This window comes from Phalaenopsis equestris, unplaced genomic scaffold (assembly GCF_001263595.1).
Source record: "Phalaenopsis equestris unplaced genomic scaffold, ASM126359v1 Scaffold000032, whole genome shotgun sequence".
Lineage (NCBI taxonomy): Eukaryota > Viridiplantae > Streptophyta > Magnoliopsida > Asparagales > Orchidaceae > Phalaenopsis > Phalaenopsis equestris.
In genome coordinates this window covers 1,169,756-1,177,233 of record NW_018164474.1, presented here as the reverse complement: position 1 = coordinate 1,177,233, position 7,478 = coordinate 1,169,756, and the positions used below count along the sequence as shown (strand labels likewise).

The 7,478-nt window shown below is 32.8% G+C and overlaps 1 protein-coding gene across 2 annotated transcripts in view; it reads left to right on the top strand.

Annotated features, from left to right (window-relative positions):
- LOC110018707 (pentatricopeptide repeat-containing protein At3g62470, mitochondrial-like) overlaps positions 1 to 7,478 on the top strand; it is a 32,403-nt gene that overhangs the window by 21,623 nt on the left and 3,302 nt on the right. The gene's annotated exons all lie outside the window — the stretch shown is intronic.

Here is a 7,478-nt window from a genome sequence, read left to right as displayed (position 1 = left end):
TATATATATATATATATTACCCCGGTTTTCGTGCCATCTGTGCGTGTGGGGAATCGTAGTGATGCGTATGTCCTTCCTGGCTAAAGTCGGCGCTCCGGACGCGCTGATCAATTTTGTTGTATGGGGTCATCCAGACAACCTCGGTGATGACTGAATCAAAAACTCGTCAAATTCAAATTTCCTCAAAATTTCATTCCATGATCGATTATTCCAGCAATTGATTCGAGCTTGATCAATCGTGAAACTTTCTACAGTTGCAGATGGCGTGAATTTTGATATTTATGTGCAACGAGCGCGTGAATTGTGGTATTCACGCATCGTGAAAGCACACGGAAGTCACAACGGGTTTCCTATAGTTTTAGGTCCTATGGGTACTCAGCTTGAGTTTCGTCACGCTGGTTTTAATCGACTCAACCAAAGGTTGAGGATTTAGAATCGGCCATATGAAACTGCAAGGAGTAAGTGACTTGAATTTCTAGTTGGTGCGGGTCTCAGACTAGTCCTCTAAGAGAGTCCAACAAGAAGTCCTAAGTCTAGACCCTAGGCTCTAAGAAGAAGAAGAGACCTCACTAAAAATGAGATCAACAATATACTGTATGATATGTATGATTTGTCAACTGCATGTATGCTAAAAAATAGCATGCATGATCATGCAATATTAACAACAATATTTTTAATCAAATGTAATTAAGAAATAATCAATCATTTAAGCAAATGGGCTGTGCATTCCTAATTTTCTTCTAATTGTACAAAGGTTTCATAAAAATCTTTGCAAGTTAATTGTCAATGCTTAGAAATTCAATATCCACATCAATGATACACAATCCTGAATTAATGAGGCCTAATATTTATGATTATTCTGTGTCATGTATTGATTTTTAGTATGTTTATTGCCCTTATGTAGTCACATTTGTGGTGGATGTGTTCTAAATGCATTCCACAACCTAATAGTTTTTGTGTAAGAACACTTTTAGCTGCAATATGTTTAATTTATGTTGCTTTTCTTTTTACTAGACCATAAAATGAGCGAGTGCCATAAGAATTAGGTTGTCCCTGATTTATTCCTTCAAGCTACTTGGCACCCAACAAAATCTAAACCGGAGAATCCAATATAGTAACAAGAAATAATACTTAGGATAACAAAGCCCAGCTTTAATGTACCACTTAAAAATGTGCTTTGTTGCGATGAGATATGATTATTTAGGTTTTTGTTAAAATTTGTACACATTCAAACCCCAAACGTGATGCTGGGTCTGCTTGTAGTAAGGTAGAGTAAAGTACTTATCATGCATCTATAAAGATCAACTTTTATGACTTCTATATTAGATCCTTGTCTAATTTGGTACATGGGTTCATGAGGGTCCCTATATACTTAAATCTCGCCATTGGATAAGTTATTTATCGTAACTAATTTGACAAGTGTCAATCTCCTCTTGCTTCTCTTGAAGCCTAGAGAAGAAGCTGAGTTCTTGTATTATGCTTATCTAAAGTTCATTTCTCATTCAATTGAAGAACTTGTGGACAAAAATTCATTGCTTGCACCAAAGAGAATGTCACTCATATAGATTTGTGCGACGAGGAAATCCTTTTCAATTTTTACTAAAGAATTAGGTGGTTTATACTTTCCCCTTGGCAAATCCAAAATCTAAAGGAAATGTACTATTGTAGTCATTTTATACTCTGGGTGCTTGCTTGAGCCCATCGAGATCCTTTAGTTTAGGGGTTCTTCCTTTAGCATATATTCCTTAATGATGCCATTGAAACAAATATTCATTCATTTTGTATGGAGTTCTGAGGGCTTTAAGTTTAGCTACTTAGGTAGAAGTTTCAACAAAATCTATTTTGTTATTTGGTTAAACCTCCTAGCTATTATTTTTGTATTATTTCTAAAAATGTATCACGAGTCATTGAATTTTGTATGTAAGAATTAATTCCAAATCATCTTTTTAAACAAATTGATTGAATTTATCTTGCATAACAAACATCTAATATTCATCCAATAGCACTTCTATTATGTCTTTAGCTTTAACTTTTGGGATAAAGCTGATATGATTCATTCACTTCAAAGAAGGCTTTAGTCCTACCCACCCCGTGATGGATCTCCCAAAAATTTATTCTTTAGGTTTAACTTATATAATATTTCAAATCTTTACATAAATCTTTAATAATTTTTATTCTATTAATTTTAAGCTGTTGAAATCTTTCTAGATTTTTAAGTTAGTTTTTTCATTATTCAACACAACAGTTACAGCTAAGCATATAATAATGTGAAAGATTTGGTTTTCCAATTTTTATTAATTCATATGGTTTTTTCTTGCTATGTGATAAAATATTAACCCTATTTATTATTTGATATATTGTATGAACGATCTCGATTTTGATAAAAATATGTAAACTATATTCATACTTCATCGGACATGCTATTTCAATAATAGTTTTATTGTTTCTTTAAAAAATTCCTTTCTATTGAGGAACTTTAACTGTCAAAAAATTGTATTTAATCACATTTTTATTACAAAATTTTTTAATTTAACTATTTTTCTACTTTTTAATGTTCACTATGAATAGTAATAATCATATATTCTCTCTCTTTTTTAATTTTGTTTGTAAAATTTTAAAATTCTCTAAATCTATCGTTATTAAAAGCTAAGAATTAACTCATGTCAATCTAGCATAAGCATAACCATCTACACTTATCATATATCATATTGCTTCTCCTAAGCTTCTGCTATAAAGATTGATGTGTTGGCAATCTTAGGTGATTGAATGAATATTTTTGTTTACTTGATCATTTGACGAGCATCACAAAGATGATGATTGTACTAGTAAAGTTTGGGTAGATAACAATTCATGCTAATATAATGATCTTCTTAAGTTGGCTTGACATAATGTTCTATTTTACAACCAATAATCATTTAGAGAGGGTTTCCATCATAAATCATTCACTCCAAAATAAAAAAATAAATAAATGTATAAATCATTCACTCCAAAATAAAAAAATAAATAAATATACCATCAAAACTGGCTGCAATAAATAAATGTAATTACTAGCAAAAAGTTTTCGATGGATTCTATGGCTATATTTCCCACAATTTTTCTGGTTGCAAAACCGATGAAAAATCAAACGGTTCTTCCTTCACTTTTATTTGGTAACATTTTTGATTGAATTGAAATTCAATCGGTAAATTTTTCGTCAGGCTAAAATATTGGTTATTCTACCGGTTACCTACTATAAATCAAATCCGATTAGGCAACTCCACATTTCTCATTTTTTTTCTCTCATGCATCTCCCTCTCAGTTGTAGATGAACCTCTTCCCCTAGCCACTCGATTCTTTGATTTTTGGCATCCTCCTCATATTATTTGTGTAATCAAAAGCAAAACTTATTCTTTACCTTCTATAGCTATTTATTTGATATTTCGCCTATTAAATTTTATGTTTTGTCAATTTAAATTTTTTGAAACAATGCTGAAACTACCCTTAAATTTGTTAAATATTCTATTTGATTTCGTTTATATGATATTATATTTGCATTTCAGTGTTGGATCTTGTCTTTTTTGTTTAAATTTGTTAATTTGGATTAGGGCTTGTTCTATATTAAAATATGTTTCACGATAATTTTGGGTAGATCTAGTTGAGGGTATATTAATTAATTAATGAGAGATTTTATTGATGTTTTAGCTTCCGACACCTTTATTTGAAAAAAAAAAAAAAACCGACCAAAAAGTTTAGATTCAAAACATTATATTTTCTTTTCGGTTCAATTTTAAGTTGTTGTAAGTAATTATACAAAACTACAGAGTAAGGTATGACTAAGTGGGTTAATTGTTGGCAAGAAAAAAGTCAGCCGACTATCCCTTCAGATTCAATTTTGAGTTGATGTTCAAATGAGATCTTACAATTAATTGTACTTATGAGTATTAAGGCTTGTAGCATAAAACCTCATTTATAAGGGTATGCTCAACCGTATAATAAATTCTCATGTCACTTATTTTTAAATTATGTACTTGTGATCGAGAAATTGATAACTGACTTTATATTCATATATATTTTTTTCATGCATATATAAATTACTAATTCACTTACTTTGTGATTTATCTTGGTAGAACATAACTAATTACATAAGCTTAGCATTGACTCAATTAAGTGATTTATTATTCATCTTAATATAAGGCATTTCTATTTTCACACCTCTTATTAATTGTATTCATTTTTAGGCATTTATTCTTATATCCAAGGTTGCATATGAACATTCACAATGAAATAATGTAGATATACAATAGTTTGCATATGGGCTGAAAAGGATTAATTGATGAATTTTTGAATGATGTTGAGTATCTTGTGCTGCCGACATCTCAACTTATTTATTTTTTAGCAGATATAAAGAAATTGTGCTCAATACAATAATAACTCAAGTTGTTAGACAGGTAGAGGATGGGCCACCAAGTATAAAAGCTCATAAGTTGTATGAACTATTGAATGCCGCATAATAACCATTATGAGAAGGTTTCATGATAAAATGTTGAGCATCAAAATCAAATATAATATATCTCAAGTATTTTTCAATCAATTTGCAAGATTATTAAATTAGACTAGCCCAAAGGAAAATTAAATTCAATCAATTTGCAAGATTAGTGTGTCTTTATTTCGGATCTTTCAAAGGCATTTCTCTAAAAAATGGTAGAAAAAATTTTATGGTTTCACCAGCATCTAGTATTTTTTCATCGCTGATTACACAAAAAAATGATTTTATAAAAATAGAGTAGAGAAATTCATGCTTTCATTAAGGTTAACTAAAGATGAGTTATGACATATTGTAGTGCAATTTTAAAAATTACTGATTTTCTAATGTTATTTTTTACTTTGTCGCTCTAAATTTGTATAAATCATAATTGGATAAGGTAAAGTATTTTATGGGATATCTATTAAAAAATATATTCAGTTAGACAACTTTAGTTTCGTGCATATATATATATATATGCTTCGTTCTCGCTCTGCTAGGGTTTCGCCTCACGGCGAACCCTAGCCTCTGCTAAGACATTTTTTGCTCTTCTGTTTTTGAAAAGCTTCGTCGAGCTGCTCCCGATCGCGGTTCGTCGAGCTGCTCCCGATCTTGGTTCGTCGAGCTTCGTCTTCTCTTCGCGATCTTCGACGACGTTGATTTCGCACTTGTAGACGATGACGGACGTCCTCTGCTTCCGTCATCTGCTTTCTGCCCCCCGCTTTGCTCCTTTTGTTTCCCGTTGTCTTCGTGCCGCTCGCGCGGGTCTTGCGGTCAAGTTGCGATAGTAGGCAACAATTTCCTTCAATGCCAATAGCTTCCTCCCTTACTTGTGAGGAAGATGGCCTCGACGCTCCGTTCTTATGCAAATGCCCTTGCCGGCGACTTGCCTATTCCTTCTCGTGCCCTTCCTCCTGGTTCAGTGTATGCTTTTGCTATCGGTAAGTCCTGCAATGTTCCACAATCGTACCACGAGGCTATCGAAGGTGGCGGTGATCACACTTTTATTAAAAAGCTTGAAAAAAAATGGGAAGTCTGCACTTATTCTCACTGAGGTTGAAACTGGTACTCTAGCGTCCTCTTGGCGTTTTGTTCTAGTGGGGAAATTCCTTTATGTTCTTCCAAAACTGGAGATCATTAGGAAAGAATTTGATGCTATGAAACTATTGGGCAGTTGAAATATTGGTCTGCTAGATGGTCGACATATACTTATTCAGCTATCTCACGATGTCGATTACACTCGCATTTTCTCTCGAAGAATTATTAAGATTGACAATCGTTTTATGAAAATTCTGAAATGGGTTGTTGATTTTGATCCAAAAGCGGAGTCCCCTATCATTCCAGTTTGAATAAAGTTTCCAGAGTTAAAATTACATCTGTTCAAAATGGAAATTCTTTACTCTTTAGCAACTGCTTACGATAATGACTTCTGTGTTAGTTGAGAGAGATATCACTCAACCAGCTCCGGATGAGATATGGATTGACACTATTCACAACGGGTATTGACAAAAGGTTGAGATAGAACCACATCCTTCTTATTACTCTCATTGTAGTATGTTTGACCACAACTCTACTATTTGTTATCGCTTGCATCCTCATCTAAGGTTGAATGTCGCTAAAGATCAGTCACCTACCATCATTGTTGAGAAGGTCCAATCCAATCCTCTTTCCAACATCGCAGTTCTAGATGAAGAACACCTTACTACAAGTACAGATCTAAATGTGCTGATACCACTTATTGTTATTAAAGAAAAAGACCCACTTACATGTCCAGACACATGAGAGTGCTTCTTTGACCCGATAGAAGATTAACTGGTACAACAAGTAGTTACTTCTAATGTTCAACAACCTACACATATCCTGCACATTTCAGACCATTCTGCTGATCAGGCGTGCCAATCTTCGGATGAGGAATGACAAGCATATACGAGGAAGAAGAAAAAGAACGGAGGACGACTCGAGCTAGAGAATCTATTGGATGATACATTGGTTACTACTGGCAATGACACTCATCTGACCAATTTATTAGCTAGCTCTTTCCGTAGAGGCAGAGGCAGAGGCAAAATTGGGTCGCTCTCCAGCTGCCTGATACTCTAATTTTGACACTTTTTAGTTTTTTATTTAGATCTCTTATGTATTTTGTTGTATTTTCTCTTTTTTGGAACCATTTGATTTGATAGTTTTTGTGTGGGCCGGGTGTCATGTTTGAGACCTTCCACAAAATCTATGTACCTTTTTTTATGTAATATTAGATTTTATTTGAACGAGTGCTGCAAAGAAAGAGAGAGCTCCAAAATCATCTGGGGGTAAATGTATAAAGCCTAAAAAAGTCGAGTATTATCTAAATTTAGATTTATGAGGAACAATTTATGATTGATTGTAATCTCTGAAGTTCCCTAACGAGTATGCATGTAATTTGAGTCGATGTGTTGACTGGGAGAAGAAAATAAAGGCCATGTATATCATGTTTTTTAATAATGCTTGTTGTTATCTACATTTAATTCCTTGTTTATTTAGATATTTAATTCTTTAAATGAAACCAGGGTATTTATTAAAGAATTGTGTGCAACTCGTTTAAATGATGATGATATAAGAAAACTTGAAGCGAACATTCCACTAATATGGTGCAAGTTTGAAATAATATTTTCATTTATTTTTTTGACTTGTGGGAGTATCTGCAAATAAATTTACTCTAATGAGGCCATAGTTGGAGGTCCAACATAATATCGATTGTTATATATAATTTTCAATAATTTGCATAGTGTCATTGCCTTATTGCACTAATTTTCTGATGCTATCGTAGATTTTGAATAAACTTAAAAGAATTGTGAAGAATACAATATGACCTGAAGGTTTAATAAGCATATTTATTACATGAGACTATTAATTTTTGTTTTACTACTTTGAGTCATCAGAATACATACGATGATGTTATAGGTGTTAGACCTTTGCCACCTGTGATTTTATTTTTCGACAA